A 21,062-nucleotide genomic window follows, 5' to 3' on the forward strand; every position below is an offset into this window, starting at 1 on the left:
CCCAAGAAGACTCATGGCTGTACTAGTTCAAAAGGGTGCCTCTACTCAATACTGAGCAAAGAGTCTGAATACTAATGACCATGTGATATTTCAGTTTTTCTCTTTTAATAGATTTGCACAAATTTTTACATTTCTGTTTTTTTTTTCAGTCAAGATGGGTTGCAGAGTATACATTAATCAAAAAAATGAACTTTAGAATTTACCAAATGGCTGCAATGAAACAAAGAGTGAAAAATTTAAAGCGGTCAGAGTACTTTCCGAACCCACTTTAAAAAGCTAGACTGAAGTTGCCAAAATGTACGTGTCACAACACTGTTTTCGGTGTCCCGGAGCTAGGGGATCCTTCCCTATACCGAAAGCTAGGTACGCCCTAGCTATCCCTGCTTCCCGAATTACTTTCAACGTTGAACCCCTTGGGGCCCAGTGCCTTGCTTGCTGCGCTCCTAAATCAGCCCTTGTCCTTCCTCTCCACCACTAAGGGAAGTGGGGAGTAGTTGTGTATAAGTATACACAAACCAAACTAATACACCTCGTATGCACGCGGCTCCGCTCCGTACACCTCGTACACACGCGGCTCAGCTCCGTACACGTCGTACGCACAGGGCTCCGCTCCGTACACCTCGCACGCACACGGCTCCGCTCCGTACACCTCGTAACACTTGGATCCGCTCCGTACACCTCGTACACACACGGCTCCGCTCCGTACACAGCGTACAGACACGGCTAAGCTCCGTACATCCCGTACATTTGCGGCTCCGCTCCGTACACACGTGACTCCGCTCCATACATCCCGTAAACACGCGACTCCGCTCCGTACATCCTGTACACACACGGCTCCGCTCCGTACACCTCGTACACACACGGCTCTGCTCTGTACACGGTGTACAGACACTGCTCTGCTCCGTACACCTTGTACACACACAGCTCCACTCCGTACGCCTCGTACACGCGCGGCTCCGCTCCGTACGCCTCGTACACATGGCTCTGCTCCGTACGCCTCGTACACGCGCGGCTCCGCTCCATACGCCTCGTACACGCGCGGCTCCGCTCCGTACGCCTCGTACACGCTCGGCTCCGTACAACTCGTACACACACGGCTCCGCTCCGTACACGCTCAGCTCCGCTCCGTACAACTCGTACACACGCGGCTCCGCTCCGTACGCCTCGTACACGCGCGGCTCCGCTCCGTACGCCTCGTCCACGCGTGGCTCCGCACGCCTCGTACACGCGCGGCTCCGCTCCGTACGCCTTGTACACGCGCGGCTCCGCTCCGTACGCCTCGTACACGCGCGGCTCCGCTCCGTACGCCTCGTACATGCGCGGCTCCGCTCCATACACCTGGCTCCGCTCCGTACACCTCGTACACACGCGGCTCCGCTCCATACACCTGGCTCCGCTCCGTACGCCTCGTACACGCGCGGCTCCGCTCCGTACGCCTCGTACACGCGCGGCTCCGCTCCGTACGCCTCGTACACGCGCGGCTCCGCTCCGTACGCCTCGTACACGCGCGGCTCCGCTCCGTACGCCTCGTACACGCGCGGCTCCGCTCCGTACGCCTCGTACACGCGCGGCTCCGCTCCATACACCTGGCTCCGCTCCGTACACCTTGTACACACGCGGCTCTGCTCCGTACAACTCGTACATGCGTGGCTCCGCTCCGTACACCTCGTACACGCGCGGCTCCGCTCCGTACGCCTCGTACACGCGCGGCTCCGCTCCGCACGCCTCGTACACGCGCGGCTCCGCTCCGTACGCCTCGTACACGCGCGGCTCCGCTCGCCTCTTACACGCGCGGGTCCGCTCCGTACGCCTCGTACACGCGCGGCTCCGCTTCGTACGCCTCGTACACGCGCGGCTCCGCTCCATACACCTGGCTCCGCTCCGTACACCTTGTACACACGCGGCTCCGCTCCGTACAACTCGTACACGTGTGGCTCCGCTCCGTACGCCTCGTACACGCGCGGCTCCGCTCCGTACGCCTCGTACACGCGCGGCTCTGCTCCGTACGCCTCGTACACGCGCGGCTCCGCTCCATACGCCTCGTACACGCGCGGCTCCGCTCCGTACGCCTCGTACACGCTCGGCTCCGTACAACTCGTACACACACGGCTCCGCTCCGTACACGCTCAGCTCCGCTCCGTACAACTCGTACACACGCGGCTCCGCTCCGTACGCCTCGTACACGCGCGGCTCCGCTCCGTACGCCTCGTCCACGCGTGGCTCCGCACGCCTCGTACACGCGCGGCTCCGCTCCGTACGCCTTGTACACGCGCGGCTCCGCTCCGTACGCCTCGTACACGCGCGGCTCCGCTCCGTACGCCTCGTACATGCGCGGCTCCGCTCCATACACCTGGCTCCGCTCCGTACACCTCGTACACACGCGGCTCCGCTCCATACACCTGGCTCCGCTCCGTACGCCTCGTACACGCGCGGCTCCGCTCCGTACGCCTCGTACACGCGCGGCTCCGCTCCGTACGCCTCGTACACGCGCGGCTCCGCTCCGTACGCCTCGTACACGCGCGGCTCCGCTCCGTACGCCTCGTACACGCGCGGCTCCGCTCCGTACGCCTCGTACACGCGCGGCTCCGCTCCATACACCTGGCTCCGCTCCGTACACCTTGTACACACGCGGCTCTGCTCCGTACAACTCGTACATGCGTGGCTCCGCTCCGTACACCTCGTACACGCGCGGCTCCGCTCCGTACGCCTCGTACACGCGCGGCTCCGCTCCGCACGCCTCGTACACGCGCGGCTCCGCTCCGTACGCCTCGTACACGCGCGGCTCCGCTCGCCTCTTACACGCGCGGGTCCGCTCCGTACGCCTCGTACACGCGCGGCTCCGCTTCGTACGCCTCGTACACGCGCGGCTCCGCTCCATACACCTGGCTCCGCTCCGTACACCTTGTACACACGCGGCTCCGCTCCGTACAACTCGTACACGTGTGGCTCCGCTCCGTACGCCTCGTACACGCGCGGCTCCGCTCCGTACGCCTCGTACACGCGCGGCTCCGCTCCGTACGCCTCGTACACGCGCGGCTCCGCTCCGTACGCCTCGTACACGCGCGGCTCCGCTCCGTACGCCTCGTACACGCGCGGCTCCGCTCGCCTCATACACGCGCGGCTCCGCTTCGTACGCCTCGTACACGCGCGGCTCCGCTCCTTACGCCTCGTACACGCGCGGCTCCGCTCCTTACGCCTCGTACACGCGCGGCTCCACTCCGTACGCCTCGTACACGCGCAGCTCCGCACGCCTCGTACACGCGCGGCTCCGCTACGTACGCCTCGTACACGCGCGGCTCCGCTACGTACGCCTCGTACACGCGCGGCTCCGCTACGTACGCCTCGTACACGCGCGGCTCCGCTACGTACGCCTCGTACACGCGCGGCTCCGCTACGTACGCCTCGTACACGCGCGGCTCCGCTCCGTACGCCTCGTACACGCGCGGCTCCGCTCCGTACGCCTCGTACACGCGCGGCTCCGCTCCGTACGCCTCGTACACGCGCGGCTCCGCTCCGTACGCCTCGTACACGCGCGGCTCCGCTCCGTACGCCTCGTACACGCGCGGCTCCGCTCCGTACACCTCGTACACGCGCGGCTCCGCTCCGTACACCTCGTACACGCGCGGCTCCGCTCCGTACACCTCGTACACGCGCGGCTCCGCTCCGTACACCTCGTACACGCGCGGCTCCGCTCCGTACACCTCGTACACGCGCGGCTCCGCTCCGTACACCTCGTACACGCGCGGCTCCGCTCCGTACACCTCGTACACGCGCGGCTCCGCTCCGTACACCTCGTACACGCGCGGCTCCGCTCCGTACACCTCGTACACACGCGGCTCCGCTCCGTACACCTCGTACACACGCGGCTCCGCTCCGTACATCTCGTACACACGCGGCTCCGCTCCGTACACCTCGTACACACGCGGCTCCGCTCCGTACACCTCGTACACACGCGGCTCCGCTCCGTACACCTCGTACACGCGCGGCTCCGCTCCGTACACCTCGTACACCCGCGGCTCCGCTCCGTACACCTCGTACACGCGCGGCTCCGCTCCGTACACCTCGTACACGCGCGGCTCCGCTCCGTACATCTCGTACACACGCGGCTCCGCTCCGTACACCTCGTACACACGCGGCTCTGCTCCGTACGCCTCGTACACACGCGGCTCTGCTCCGTACACCTTGTACACACGTGGCTCCGCTCCGTACACCTCGTACACACGGCTCTGCTACATCCACACTGTAAACCCCTCCTGACCCCACACATAACCTTCCCCTCATCCAGCACCATGACAACCAGCACAGCAGACTCCTGCATCCACTGAGGCCCCTGATCATGTGACCCCATGACTCCTCCCCTCCTGTGACCTCATCACAGGTCCTGTGCGCACAGAACAGCCATATATGTGGTGGCGGCTCTGCAGGTGGAGGTATGTGGAGATTCCCCATTACTAAGAATTATAACGCTTTCCTCCCTCTCCTCTGATAGATACATACGACCCAACTATGAAACACCGGAAGTCAGGAAACACATATTGCCCCCATAGTACAGCGCCCCCTGTCCGACACACAGTATAATGTCCCCACAGTTCCCCCATCCCCCACACACACATTCTGATACTACAAGATGCCCCCACAGTACGGTACCCCCCACCCCACTGGCTAATAAATAAATGCCCCCTCTCCCCATTCCTGATACAGAAGACACCGGGACACAGCACCGACCTCCTGGATCAGTTTCCCAGGTCTGGGGATGTGGCTCTGGGCTGTGTGATTTTCATACTTTCAGCCACATTCTGACTAGACGTCTCTGGCCTCGCATAATTCACTTGCATTGAGCACAGCTGCACCCATTTAGTCGGCCCCTGACAGCATGTGTGCAAATCACATACTTGCAGTCACGCTCCTGGTGCCGACACAGTGAACATTGTGGACGATGTGAAGATTCACAAGTCTGCAGTCACATAGAGAGACTGCAGACTTTTAACTGAAGACGGGACAAGCCTATTAATCATTAAAACAAATAAGAAACTTATTCAAATCATTAGCCCCAATTTTTTTATTTTCACAAGGGTAACAGGAAAAATGGCACCCCAAAAGTTGTTGTGAGTACCCCATATGTGGGGGAAAACCACTGTTTAGGCGCACGACAGGGCTCAGAAGGGAAGGAGCGCCATTTGACTTTTTCAATGCAAAACTCGTTGGAATTGAGAGCGGATGCCATGTCACGTTTGGAGAGCCCCTGATGTGCCTAAACAGTGGAAACCCCCTCAAGTGACCCCATTATGGAAACTAGACCCCTTAAGGAACTTATCTAGATGTGTGGTGAGCACCTTGAACCCCCAAGTGTTTCAGAAAAGTTTATAACGTAGAGCTGTGAAAATAAAAAAAACAACATTTTTTTCCACAAAAATGAACTTTTAGCCCCAATTTTTTTTATTTTCACAAGGGTAGCAGGAGAAATTGGACCCCAAAAGTTGTGCAATTTCTCCTGCGTACGCTGATGCCCCATATGTGGGAGAAAACTACTGTTTGGGCGCCTGTCAGGGCTCGGAAAGGAAGGAGTGATGTTTTGGAATGCAGACTTTGATGGAATGGTCTGCAGAGCCTAAACAGTGGTAATGCCTAACAAGTGCCACTTTTTTAAAAACTAGACACCCCCCCCCCCAATGAATTTATCTAGATGTGTGGTGAGCATATTAAACCCCCAGGTGCTTCACAGAAAATTATAACAATGACTTGTGAAAATAAAAAAAATCAAATTTTTTCCACAAAAATGTTATTTTAGCCCCCAAAAAAAATTATTTTCACAAGGGTAACAGGAGAAAGTGGACCCTAAAATTTGTTGTGCAAGGTCTCCTGAGCACGCAGATACCCCATATGTGGTCAAAATTTACTGACACAGCTGACACCTGGTGGTGATCGCGCCCACACAGTCTATGTGCGGGCACGATCGCCTGTGTGTAATAATTCGTACCTGGTCCATAAGGCCAGGACGTATTATTACGCTCAATGTCAGAAAAGGGTTAAAAAACATTGGCTATTTGCCCACTTTTATGCCAGCTCTGCTGCCCAGAACACATTTGGGCTAGGCTGAAGTAGCGGGAATTTGATGCAGGGCATCACTCTGTATGTAATGCTGGTGTGAGATCAGTGGCCCAAAGTCATTTAACTCCTTAAAAACACTAGTTACTTATTCAAATCTGTGAAAATTGGCTATTTACCCACTTTGATGCAAGTTATGATGCCCAGAATCCACTGAAAAATAATCCATTTGGGCCAGGCTAGAGTGACCTGAATTTCATTTGGGGCACCCTGTTCTATGTGTCTAGTGTGTGAGATCAGTGGTCCAAAGTTATTTAACTCTTTCAATAGCGCCCTTCAGTGCCCACTTTGATGCCCATTTTGTGCCAGTTTTATCATTTTTGTAGCTATTTTTAAAGTTATTCACATCAGGGCACCTCGAGGCATTGTATTTTATTATGATATTTTACTTTTGTTATTAAACCTGTAAAAAACAGAAAAAAAATTGGCGAATAAGAAACCAACTTCAGCCCAGAATAAGAAAATGGACGACTAAGAAACTAACTTCATCATTGTAGGCCCGGCTGTCATCGTGATATATTGGGGTGTGTTGATGGGAACAGGCCTCCCCCCTCTGTGCGCCTCCGATGAAATAACAAATAATCACAATTGAGAGTCCTCAGTAGTTGATGCATTTTAATGACTGATTTAGTCAGCTGTTAACCTGTTAAATGCTGCTGTTCATCTTTGACTGCAGCATTTAAAGCATCGGCAGGGGGGCGTGTCATTCCACGGCACGCCCATGACGTGATTTTGGAACGTTGATGGTTTGCCATGACAGCCAGGAATTTGGTGAAACTGCCGTGCTTGTCATGACGATCCTCATGGGAAAGCCGGCGTTTAGCTGACGTACATAGGAGATTGTGATTATTGCTATACAGTGAAGGAAATAATTATTTGATCCCTTGCTGCTTTTGTAAGTTTGCCCACTGACAAAGACATGGACAAGAACAGTCTATAATTTTAAGGGTAGGTTAATTTTAACATTGAGAGATAGAATATCCAAAAAAAAATCAAGAAAATCACATTGTATAAATTACATAATTTTCCTCTGGCAAACCACACTTAATACTTGGTGGCAAAACCCTTGTTTGCAAGCACAGCAGTCAGACGTTTTTTGTAGTTGATGATGAGGTTTGCGCACATGTCAGGAGGAATTTTGGTCCACTCCTCTTTGTAGATCATCTCTAAATCATTCAGATTTTGAGGCTGTCGCTTGGCAACTCGGAGCTTCAACTCCCTCCATAAGTTTTCTATTAGATTAAGGTCTGGAGACTGCGAAGGCCACTCCATGACTTTAATGTGCTTCTTTTTGAGCCACTCCTTTGTTGCCTTGGCTGTATGTTTTGGGTCATTGTCTTGCTGGAAGACCCAGCCATGACCCATTTTTAATGTCCTGGCAGAGGGAAGGAGGTTGTCACTCAGGATTTTACGGTACATGGCTCCATCCATTCTCCCATTGATGCGGTGAAGTAGTCCTGTGCCCTTAGCAGAGAAACACCCCCAAAACATAATGTTTCCACCTCCATGCTTGACAGTGGGGACGGTGTTCTTTCGGTCATAGGCAGCATTTCTCTTCCTCCAAACACGGCGAGTTGAGTTAATGCTAAAGAGCTCAGTATTTGTCTCATCTCACCACAGCACCTTCTCCCAATAACTCACAGAATCATCCAGGTGTTCATTGGCAAACTTCAGGTGGGTTTGCACATGTGCCTTCTTGAGTAGGCTTATCTTGCGGGCACTGCAGGATTTTAAACCTTTAAGGCCTAATGTGTTACCAATGGTTTTCTTGGGTGACTAGTCCCAGCTGCCTTGAGATCATTAACAAGTTCCCCCCGTGTAGTTTTAGGCTGATCTCTCACCTTCCTCATGATCAAGAATACCCCACAAGGTGAGATTTTGCATGGTGCCCCAGATTGATGTCGATTGACAGTCATTTTGCCTTTCTTCCATTTTCTTACTATTGCACCAACAGTTGTCTCCTTCTCACCCAGCATCTTATTTATGGTTTTGTAGCCCATTCCAGCTTTGTGCAGGTCTATGATCTTGTCCCTGACATCCTTAGAAAGGTCTTTGGTCTTTCTCATGTTGTAGAGGTTAGAGTCTGACTGTTTAATTGAGTCTGTGGACAGGAGTCTTTTATACAAGTGACTATGTAAGACAGCTGTATTTAATGCGATTTTCTTGATTTTTTTTTTTTGGGGGGGGGGTATTCTATCTCTTAAAATTACCCTACCCTTAAAATTATAGACTGTTCATGTCTTTGTCAGTGGGCAAACTTACAAAAACAGCAAGGGATCAAATAATTATTTCCTTCACTGTACATAGCAGTGCTGATACACTGCTATGTATAGCACAAACAATCCGATGATTACAGCTTCAAGTCCCCTAAGAGGACTAATAAATACCGTAAAAAATAAAAAAAAATGTTTTTAAAAATATTTTAAAAAAAAAGTCAAATCACCCCTTTTGCCCCATTAAAAATTAAAAAAAATACACATATTTCGTATAGCTGTGATCGTAAAAGTGCTAGCTATGAAAATATAAAATAATCAAAACGTCATAAGAAGAAAAAAATCGAACCGCCAGAATTACGTTTTTTTGGCCGCCGCAACATTGCATTAAAATGTGATAGTGAAGCATCGTATCTACCCCAAAGTGGAATATATAAAAATTACAGCTTAAGGCTGAAAAAATAAACCCTCACACAGCCCCTTATCCCAAAAATTGAAACTGTTACAGGTCTCAGAAAATAGAGAAATATGCAATTTTATTTTTTTTTTCACCACTTAAAAAAAAAAAAAAAAGATACATGTTTGGTATCTGTATAATTGTTCTGGGTAATCATATTGGCAGGTCAGTTTTACAGTATATAGAACATGGTAAATAAATAAAAAAAATTGTGGAATTGCACTTTTTTTTGCAATTTTACCGAACGTGAAGTTTTTCTTACTGCTTTGCAGTACATCACATTATAAAATGAATTGTGTCAGTCAAAAGTACAACTTGTCCAGCAAAAAACGAGCCCTCAAACGACTATATTGACAGAAAAATAAAAAAGTTATGGCTCTTGGAAGAAGGGGAGATAAGAATTGAAAATGGCCATGGCGTGAAGTGTTAACTTTCTTCAACAACCCTCATTATTGCGATCATACTACATACAAGCCTCTGATTATCTTGGTGATGCACTGTACTACTGTAGTGCAGTGTATTATTCCTCCTGTCAGTGTAACACTAATGGCCCCATACACATTAGATAGCTGTCGGCCAAACGATCATGCGACTGACGGCTATTTCTCCTGACTCCCCCATACACACAAACATTCGTACAGGCGGCTGGTGGTGATGTAGTCAGTGACAGACTCTGGCCAGGTATGTTTATAGAGCCTATAGTACATACTAATCATGAGCAGGTAGTGTATATCATACCAAGTGTTTATAAACGTAAAATATTACTATATTCAATACTACCCTATTACTGACATCATAAGACTCCATCACCATAAATTAACGAACCAAAGCTAGAAAAAATGAAAAAGGAGGCCACAGTATTGCAAAAATAATGTATATCAAGATTTATTAATACATAAATTATCAGACAGATACAGGAATCAGTGCGGAAAACTGATGAGGCATTAAAACCCACAACCACCCTCTACACATGGCAAACTCCAATTCAGGACTCAAAAGGTACGAAATTGTATATATATTTAAAATGTCCAAATAATCAAAAGATCATCGCCATACAGAAAATAGTATTGTCTATCCTCTGTATAAAATTTACAGAGAGGGTAATATATAGATACATAATTTCATAGTACAGCGTGTATACTGAACTGCCCACACTGTCCTATGCGTGCTGGGTACAAATTCCCTATCACGTGCTGGATATAACTGTGAGTTACTTGCTGGAGTCACTACTGTATACGTACCAGGGATATCAAACTTCAGCACGGAACAGTCAGGGGATAGTCAGAAGTTTAGAGGTCCGTCTGGGGTCGGCACGTGCAGAGCAGTGATGCCCCGACACGCGTTTCGATGGTTCCCTTCGTCAGGGGGCATGACGAAGGGAACCATCGAAACGCGCGTCGGGGCATCCCTGCTCTGCACGTGCCGACCCCAGACGGACCTCTAAACTTCTGACTATCCCCTGACTGTTCCGTGCTGAAGTTTGATATCCCTGGTACTTATACAGTAGTGACTCCAGCAAGTCATTCACAGTTATATCCAGCACGTGATAGGGAATTTGTACCCAGCACACATAGGATAATGTGGGCAGTTCAGTATACACGCTGTACTATGAAATTATGTATCTATATATTACCCTCTCTGTAAATTTTATAGAGAGGATAGACAATACTATTTTCTGTATGGCGATGATCTTTTGATTATTTGGATATTTTAAATATATATACAATTTCGTACCTTTTGAATCCTGAATTGGAGTTTGCCATGTGTAGAAGGTTGTTCCGGGTTTTAATGCCTCATCCGTTTTCCGCACTGATTCCTGTATCTGTCTGATTATTTATGTATTAATAAATCTTGATATACATTATTTTTGCAATACTGTGGGCTCCTTTTTCGTTTTTTCTTGGTTTGGTTATTATGTTTATAGAGCCGTAGTAAAAAATGAAGATGTCGTCCTCTTCATGTAGTAATTATTTCTCATGTCACGTGTAATGAATATCTCCTGCAGTATTGCTAATGCTGATTCCAGTGTCGGTAACTGGGACATAAATTACCGTTATGGAAGATGAGTCTATGAGAAACATATTCAAATGAAGAGCCCAAGGAAGAAACTGCTTGTTGTGTATGTGGCCTAAAATACACTGCTCAAAAATATAAAGGGAACACTTAAACAACAGAATATAACTCCAAGTAAATCAAACTTCTGTGAAATCAAACTGTCCACTTAGGTTAAGTGCCCACGTAGCGTTTTTGCGGCGTTTTTATGTCTGCGAAAACGCTTGTAAAACAGTATGCCATGCAAAGCAATGTGAATTCTGATGTGCTCTTGACATGATGCGCTGATTTGCGCGCCGAATTCGCATTGCGTTGCAAAATGCAGCATGACCATTTCTACCGCGATTACGCTGCAAATTCGCGGCCATTGAGGAACATTGAAACGCAGCAAACCCGCAGGTATATGTGGATTTGCTGCGTTTCAATTAAATTCAATGGCCGCGAATTTGCAGCGTAATCGCGGTGCGTGTGGTACCCGGTATGAAGAGGAGACTACAACTTCTCTTCATCCCGGCTACCACGCGGTGAAAAAAAGAAATAAAAAAGTTAAAAACAAACAAAACCTGTATATTCACCTCTCCGGCGGCCCCCGGCCACGTCCTCTCTCCTTGGCGTCCCGCGGTGTACTGTCAGGACCTGCGGTGATGTCATTTAGTCACCTGATGGTCACGCGACCGCTGACGTCGGCGCTCAGGTGATGGTCGTCTGACCATCAGCTGACTAAATGACGTCACTGCAGGTCCTGACAGTACACTGCGGGACGCCGAGGAGAGTGGACACAGCCGGGAGCAGACTGGAGGAGACCGGAGAGGTGAGTATACAGTTTTTTTTTTATTTTTAACGTTTTAATACTCTTTTTTTTACTATAGATGCTGCATTTAAAGCATCAGTTGTTCACACATTATAAATCCATGCCGGTTGCATAGATTTATATTGTGTGACCAACTTGTCAAGCACTTTTCCAAGTGATGCTCAAAATCGCTTGGAAAACTGCTTGAAAAAACGCATGCGAAAACGCATGTAAAAACGCTGAAAAAACGCTTCCCTCTGGCAGAAAAAACGCATGTAAATCTGCATGCGTTTTTTTCTGCCAGAGAGAGGTAAAAACGCTCTGCATCAAATCTGCTATGTGGGCACATAGCCTTAGGAAGCAACACTGATTGACAATCAATTTCACATGCTGTTGTGCAAATGGAATAGACAATAGATGGAAATTATTGGCAATTATCAAGACACACACAATAAAGGAGTTGTTCTGCAGGTGGGGACCACAGACCACATCTCAGCACCAATGCTTTCTGGCTGATGTTTTGGTCACTTTTGAATGTTGGTTGTGCTTTCACACTCGTGTTAGCATGAGACGGACTCTACAACCCACAAAAGTTGCTAAGGTAGAGACTCTACCAGGAGACAGGCCAGTACACCAGAAGACGTGGAGGGGGCCATAGGAGGGCAACAACCCAACAGCAGGACTGCTACCTCCACCTTTGTGCAAGGAGGAACAGGAGGAGCACTGCCAGAGCCCTGCAAAATGACCTCCAGCAGGCCACAAATGTGCATGTGTCTGCACAAGCGGTTAGAAACCGACTCCATGAGGGTGGTATGAGGGCCCGAAGTCCACAGATGGGGGTTGTGCTCACAGCCCAACACCGTGCAGGACGCTTGGCATTTGCCACAGAACACCAGGATTGGCAAAGTCGCCACTGGCGCCCTGTGCTCTTCACAGATGAAAGCTGGTTCACACTGAGCACATGTGACAGAAATTACAGAGTCTGGAGATGCCGTGGAGAGCGATCTGCTGCCTGCAACATCCTTCAGCATGACCGGTTTGGCAGTGGGTCAGTAATGGTGTGGGGTGGCATTTCTTTGGTGGGCCGCACAGCTCTCCATGTGCTCGCCAGAGGTAGCCTGACTGCCATTAGGTACCGAGATGAGATCCTCAGACCCCCTGTGAGACCATATGCTGGTGCGGTTGGCCCTGGGTTCCTCCTAATGCAGGACAATGCCAGACCTCATGTGGCTTGAGTGTGTCAGCTGTTCCTGCAAGATGAAGGCATTGAAGCTATGGACTGGCCCCCCAGTTCCCCAGACCTGAATCCGATTGAGCACATCTGGGACATCATGTCTTGCTCCATCCACAGACTGTCCAGGAGTTGACGGATGCTTTAGTCCAGGTCTGGGAGGAGATCCCACAGGAGACCATCCGCAACCTCATCAGGAGCATGCCCAGGCGTTGTAGGGAGGTCATACAGGCACGTGGAGGCCACACACAATACTGAGCCTCATTTTGATTTGTTTTAAGGACATTACATCAAAGTTGGATCAGCCTGTAGTGTGTTTTTCCACTTTGATTTTGGGGGTGACTCTAAATCCAGGCCTGCATTGGTTAATAAATTTGATTTTCATTGATGATTTTTGTGTGATTTTGTTGTCAGCACATTCAACTTTGTACAGAACAAAGTATTCAATGAGAATATTTCATTCATTCAGATCTAGGATGTGTTATTTGAGTGTTCCCTTTATTTTTTTGAGCAGTGTACAGTCATGGCCAAAAGTATTGAGAATGAGACAAATAGTAATTTTTCCAAAGTTTACTGCTTCATTTTTTGTAATGGCAATTTGCATATACTCCTGAATGTCAAAGAGTGATCAGCTTAACAGCAATTACTGTACTTGCAAAGTCAATATTTGCCCAGAAAATGAACTTTAACCCCCAAAACACATTTCAACATCATTGCAGTCCTTCCTTAAAAGGAGCAGCTAACATTGTTTTAGTCATTGATCCATTAACACAGGTGTGGGTGTTGATGAGGACAGGGTTGGCGATCAATCAGTCATGATTAAGTAAGAATGACATCACTGGACACTTTAAAAGGAGGCTGGTTCTTGGTATCATTGTTTCTCTTCAGTTAACCATGGTTATCTCTAAAGAAACACGTGCAGCCATCATTGCACTGCACAAAAATGGCCTAACAGGGAAGAGTATCGCAGCTACAAAGATTGCACCTCAGTCAACAATCTATCGCATCATCAAGAACTTCAAGGAGAGAGCTTCCATTGTTGTCAAAAAGGCTCCAGGGCGCCCAAGAAAGACCAGCAAGCGCCAGGACCGTATCTTAAAACGGTTTCAGCTGCGGGATCGGACTACCAGCAGTGCTGAGCTTGCTCAGGAATGGCAGCAGGCTGGTGTGAGTGCTTCTGCATGCACTGTGAGGCGGAGACTCTTTGAGCAAGGGCTGGTTTCAAGGAGGGCAGCAAAGAAGCCACTTCTCTCCAGAAAAAACATCAGGGACCGACTGATATTCTGCTAAAGGTACAGGGAGTGGACTGCTGAGGACTGGGGCAAAGTCATTTTCTCTGATGAATCCCCTTTTCGATTGTTTGGGACATCTGGAAAACAGCTTATTCGGAGAAGAAGAGGTGAGCGCTACCACCAGTCTTGTCTTATGCCAACTGTAAAGCATCCTGAAACCATTCATGTGTGGGGTTGCTTCTCAGCCAAGGGAATCGGCTCACTCACAGTCTTGCCTAAAAACACAGCCATGAATAAAGAATGGTACCAGAATGTCCTCCAAGAGCAACTTCTCCCAACCGTCCAAGAGCAGTTTGGCGCCCAACAATGCCTTTTCCAGCATGATGGAGCACCTTGCCATAAAGCAAAGGTGATAACTAAATGGCTCATGGAACAAAACATAGAGATTTTGGGTCCATGGCCTGGAAACTCCCCAGATCTTAATCCCATTGAGAACTTGTGGTCACTCATCAAGAGACGGGTGGACAAACAAAAACCAACAAATTCTGGCAAAATGCAAGCATTGATTATGCAAGAATGGACTGCTATCAGTCAGGATTTGGTCCAAAAGTTGATTGAGAGCATGCCAGGGAGAATTACAGAGGTCTTGAAGAAGAAGGGGCAACACTGCAAATATTGACTTGCTGCATTAACTCATTCTAACTGTCAATATAACCTATTGGTACTCATAATATGATTGCAATTATATTTCTGTATGTGATATAAACATCAGACAAACACTAATAAAAACCAGAGGCCAGCAGATCATGTGAAAATATAATTTTGGTGTCATTCTCAAAACTTTTGGCCATGACTGTATATAGGATTTATTAGTAGATAGAAAGAAAAAACTGACTACTGTAAAATAATAAAAATAGTAATAGTCATATTAATGATCCCCCAAAACTCCTGTGCCACCACTGCTTGGGTTCCCCGCCAGTCTCTGTATTTCCTGGTCAGTCTTAACATACATAATCTCTACAGCCAATCAGTGGCTGATGCAATGACCAACATAGCTAGTGATTGGAAGCATGGAGGAGACGTCTTATTCAGCTGATCAACTTATGTTTCATGTTATGAATTGTGATCAAGATCATATAAATCAAAATTCTAAATCACTAAAGCCTCCTCCTCTGTGTGTAGATAAATAAATTAGCGAGTAGCTGATACTTTCTGGAAGAGCAAACCTTTACTCTGTACGTCCTAATTAGCAAATAGGTGCTACATCAAAGATGAAGATAATTGTCCCTGAGGCAGACTGGACGTCTTTAGCATCACATGGCGCAGATCACAAAATACTGATTGAGTAAAAGGGTAATAGCGTAACGTCTAACAAGAAAAACCCTTTGAGTATGACTATAAAATATAATCTTTAATAGTCAAAAATTCCAATGTGACACAAATGTAACATAAAGATGAATACAGTGCAATTAAAAAAAGTGACTCAGTGCAGGTAGGTGTACAGATGTAGACCCTAAGTATGAGATAATTTCCTGGCGCGTGCACAATAGTTACATGGCCAGATCTGCGCTGTGATGGCATCCTGACGCGTGCGCAATAGCACCGTGAGTCGTCTGGGTTGTATCCAGTAGGATTTCCAGACACGCACTGGGGTGAGACCGCATGCACAGTGGCATTGGAAGTGCTATTATGGGCATGGAGCTCCAGACGCTGGTAGGAGGAGGAGACATGCGCAGAATGGATGAGGATACCTCTAGCAATGAGAGCGTTTATGACGCATGCGCAATACGATCAAGGGACAGGAGACTACACCTGCCCCATGGCAACATTTGACCCATGATTAAGGAAGTGTTTTAACCCAAATATGGCGTGGTGAGCCTTTAAATGAAAGGGGATATGAGGAATAAGTGTAGCTCTCTGCAGGATGACTGAATCTTCTCCTGATGAACCATACATTAACGAGGACACGCGTCTAGAAGTATATGGGACACCCCAGCATTTTTGCAAGATAAGTTATCTATTTATGTCTTGGGTTCATTTTTGATTCAGATCTTTCCTTCACTCCTCACATCAAATCACTTGCTCGTTCATGTCATCTACACCTCAAAAACATCTCAAGAATCAGGACTTTTGTCACCATTGACTCAGCAAAAACTCTTACTGTAGCTCTTATGCATTCTCGTCTGGACCACTGCAACTCTCTACTTATCGGGCTCCCTCTTACTAAACTCTCCCCTCTCCAATCCGTCCTTAACGCAGCAGCCAGGATCATATTCCTTGCCAACCGCTACACCGATGCCTCCCTGTGCCAGTCATTGCATTGGTTGCCCATCCAATATAGAGTTCAATTTAAACTTATCACGCTTACCCACAAAGCGCTCCATGCTTCAGTACCCCCCTACATCTCCTCCCTTGTCTCAGTCTACCACCCTACACGTGCCCTCCGTTCTGCCAGTGACTTAAAACTTAAATCCTCCATAATCCGAACTTCCCACTCCCGTCTCCAAGATTTCTCGCTTGCTGCGCCAATTCTATGGAATGCACTACCCAGGACAGTTCGATTAATTCCCAATACCCACAGTTTCAAGCGGACCCTAAAAACCCATTTTTTTAGACTGGCGTATTGCCTAAACACACTATCTGTCCATCCCAGTTTTCCCCCATATTAAAATCTTCTTCAATTTCAGGTTCATACCAACCATGCACTTAATAGCCTCAGTCAGGACTGTACACATACTGGCAGGCGACCAGTCCATGTATTATTATTTATCCTATTTAGTATATCAAGGCTGCATTATACAATATATGTACATTCTACCTTTTGTGTCTCCCCCATTTACTCATAGATTGTAAGCTCGCGAGCAGGGCCCTCACTCCGTTCGATATGAGATATGCTTATTCTGTATTGTCTGTACAAGTCCCCCCTAAAACTTGTAAAGTGCTGCGGAATATGTTGGCGCTATAAAAATAAAAAAATTATTATTATTTATATATGTTTTGCCACCAAAATCAGTTTGAGATATTTATGTGGTAGAAGCATCTGTGGGTTCACTACCTTTTATGACAGTAGCTATATTCAGAACCACAGTATTGCTGCATGTCTGTAGAATATATCGGTATTAAAAGACTGCCATCTATGTATAACTTATTTTTTGGGCTGTGCCCCTGGTATTTATGTGTCTATTATCCATGTAATATAAGTAGGGGGCTGTATCCTTGTGATTTATTAATAATGGATATGACTACGTACCCTCCAACTATTCTTTTTTTTTTTCCAACATCATTTTTATTTGATTTTTCACGACACAAATACATAACATACATCTAATCTGGTACATAGAGAGGTAAGAGTGCCCGTACGCAGACTGGGTCTATAACAACTCTATTCACATATTTAATTGGTATAACAGATATAACAAACAACAAAATGAATTAGTTGACAGCATGTCTTATATCTCCTTGAAGCCATCAAGGATAATTAATGCATTTATATCTATGCCAGAAGTCCTGGCCCATTGATTGTTCTCCTCACCATTCTCTTCATTTTAAGTTAAACGAAGTGGACCTAAGTTATTTTTGAGATCTTCTAGTATATACCATGCTGTAGATGTAAAGGGTTCTACCATTTTCCTTTTGTCCTCTATTGAACAACAATTTATAATAAACTGTTTCCATTTTAGAAGGAATTTGCCTGCTTGCTTCTCTTTATTACATAGGGCGTCCTGTTGTTCTACCTCCATATAATGCTTCATTTGTGCTATTAGTTCCGTAATGGGGGGATATTGGGATCTAGCCAATGTTTTAGGAGCTGTTTTTTCACCAATATAAGCCAGGTATGTAGTAGCTTGGGGGGACTCCCTATTAATTTGTTAGGGTTGTTTGTTAGTCCAAACATGCAGCAGAGCTAAACATGGAGTAAGGACATATCCTGGTCCCCTGGTCCTGGTGATGTTAATCATGTCAGCTACCTGGTCCGAATAGGAAACCGATGCAGGACAAGACCAAATGCCGTGTAGGAGAAAGTGGGTCTTTTTTGGTAGATTAAAGGCGTATATCGCACCATGCATGATTTTGAACTGAGTTTCTCTCCAAGATTCATTCATAATATGTTTCCTGAATAACCTCCAACCCGTTCCAATCTTCTCCGGGATATCTACATCATCAAATTGTTGTTTCCAGTACTTAAAAAAGGTATCTGGGTGTGTTTCCACAAGGTTAGGTTTCATTGATGAATACAGTGTAGATATTGAGGGGGTACCCATTGGAGATGACAGGATATTATATTTCGGGAAGTTTCAAAGGTAGCATCTCTTAAGTTAGCCATGACGGAGAGTTTGATCTGTTCATATTGGAAATAGTGCTGTGGGGGTAGTTCATATTTTCCTAAAGTTTCTGCACATGTTAGCCATCTCTGTTCAATTGAGTGAAGAAGGCGAGATATGTTCACTACACCTGCTTGTTGCCATTTTATAAAGAATTTATTTTAACTACCTTGGGGGAATTCTGGGTTGTGCCACAACGGCAGGTGTTTTGAGATTCTGAATGAAAGGCCGTATTTTTTCCTGACTGCTTTCCATGTAGAGATAGTATCTCTAAAGATCACTGATTTCTTGATTACTAAGGGTAGCGAGGTAAAACGTGAGTGGAGGAGAGCTGTTAAGTTGTAGAGGGATGCGCAGTCAGAATATGTATGTCTTTTATGAAGCCAATCTATTATATATCGAAAAAGGCGAGCTAGGTTGTAATTTCTAATGCATGGAAAGTTGATACCTCCCTCTTCCTTGGAGGCTATCAGTTTATTCATACTTCCAACTATTCTTTTCTGCTGTTTTTAACCAATGGTGGCTTCAGGCCTTAAAGGTGGGTTTGACCTATTGTTATATCTTTAATCATCATAGTCAACCAGTGGCAAGTTACACCCCTCTTAACATGAGATTAGGTTACTTAGGGTCTCCATCTGTACACCTACTTGCACTGAGTCACCTTTTTTAATTGCACTGTATTTGTCTTTATGTTACATTTGTGTCACATTGGAATTTTTGACTTTTAAAGATTATCTTTTATATTCATACTCATCTCATGGCTCAATAGAAATGCAATATTTCGATGCAATATTAATAGTAATCTGATGGCAACACCATCCATGGAAATATCTGTAATCGGGGGACATTATCTCTTCTGAGGGGTTCAACCAACAGGATTTTCAGCCTCGGGAAACTACAGAAATATAATATCAAGTCTTTGGACCATCTTTCTGTGCATACAATTAGCCATCCTCCACTCACCTGAGACCCTTTACAATATCTCCTCTAGAAAAACTCATTGTCAGATCTAGGAGAAACCACATGAATTGTAGATCTGTCCTTATCTTTGTGGTGATTTCCACCGCCAGAAGGTTCAATACGTAAGATGTTTATGTGCTTAACCCTGTCATAGAAAAATTATGATCCATAACATCTCAAGGGAGGGGGCATTAACCCCCACCCCCACCCCCACCCTCAGGCCAAACATCAAGGACATAGAGCTGACACTTGGGACATATGGGGAAGAGGAAGCCAGTTACTGTATGTCTAGAAGAGGAAAAGTAATTAAAGATCATGAAGAGCTAACCATTCAAGTTCCTTTTGAAGCCAGAGACTCCCTGCAGTGCCCAGGGGATTGAAATAGAATATCTATTGTGGGGAACATGATATCTGCTGGGGAAAAGACAGCCAGATTGAAATTTATGTATGCAGTGGGAGGAGAGGTGGAGAGACTGCCTTTGTACAGTAGCATCCTGAGTTGAAATGGTTTGTATGAATCTGCAGCTAGATGGTTCGATTGTGAAATATGAATATTGGGTTCTGTATCAATCCGATATGTACGAGATATAGAATTTTGGTGTCGTAGCGAGGGGACGGATGTGACGCACTCACTCACATCACTGTGGGGGTCACTAGATTCCCTCCAATTGAATAACTGTCTGATAGATGGAGCTATACCTGTCATATTGTAGTATCGGCGTCTCTGCCCCCTGACAGGCAGAGACGCCGTCCCTCTTACCGCCGCGCTCCCCGCCCGGCGTCCTCTGGCGCTCCTGCTTCTGCTTCTGCTGCTGCCGGCGCGCGCAGCTTCCCGGGCACTGTGCTTAGGGCGCGCGCGCTCCCTCCCTCTTAAAGGGTCCGCGCACGCCGTCCTAAGGAGTCACCGGCCAATGGCCGGAGGACCTCTCATATATAAGGCACCTCCTCCAAAATGGAGGTGCCCGTGCAAGGTTGTAGCTTTGTGTGTTAAACTCTGCTTCAGCCCTCAGGTCCCGCTGCTAGCCTGACTACCAGTCCAGCCCGCCGGCCTGACTACCAGTCCAGCCCGCCGGCCTGACTACCGGTCCAGCCCGACGGTCGTTCTATGGGCCCTGCCCGCCTGCCTACCTGGAATCACCTGTCTGTTACCTGCCGTGCCTGCCTGCCCGCTTACCTGGAGGCTCCTGCCTGTTACCTGCCGTGTCTGCCAGTCCGTCTGCCCGAATCACCCGTCAGCCTGCCTGCCGTGCTCATCTGCTGTACCGGTCAGTCCCTGCCTTCTGACCCGTGGGAGTCACCTGCTCTCTTACAAGGTCGGTCCCAGAGTAGCACCTGGTCCCTCTGCTCGGTCCTTCCCTGGTCACGGAGTCGATTGAGCCGCCGTACGACCTTGGTCGGTCCGAGTTGATACCTAGTTATGTCCCTCTGATCCCTCCTTGCACCGCAGCACAGAGGTTCCACCACCCTGATCCGTAACGCATATTTAGGGTCTATGTAATGGTAAAATCATAATAAAAAAGGAGCTTCAGAGTAGAAGATATCTTGTGAGTTAGGAATTTCATAAAATCCAGAAGGGCTGAAATCATCCCACAAATCTGCCTACATGAGGTCATCAAGGGGAGTTGTGTGGGTGTAACTTAGGAGCTAATAAAAAGCAAATGCCAATTATGATATGTGTGCAATGCCGGAAGATACATTGC

The 21,062-nt window shown here is 47.5% G+C and overlaps 1 protein-coding gene across 1 annotated transcript in view; it reads left to right on the top strand.

Moving 5' to 3' along the window:
- Positions 1-4,346: 4,346 nt before the first annotated feature.
- LOC141270623 (uncharacterized) overlaps positions 4,347-21,062 on the top strand; it is a 57,952-nt gene continuing 41,236 nt past the window's right edge. Inside the window, exon 1 of the mRNA XM_073680695.1 lies at positions 4,347-4,430. The gene's annotated coding sequence lies outside the window, so the exon portion shown is untranslated. The remainder of the gene's footprint in view (positions 4,431-21,062) is intronic.

Source organism: Phyllobates terribilis, unplaced genomic scaffold (genome assembly GCF_046119375.1).
Source record: "Phyllobates terribilis strain yellow unplaced genomic scaffold, ASM4611937v1 Scaffold_5__5_contigs__length_657084704, whole genome shotgun sequence".
Lineage (NCBI taxonomy): Eukaryota > Metazoa > Chordata > Amphibia > Anura > Dendrobatidae > Phyllobates > Phyllobates terribilis.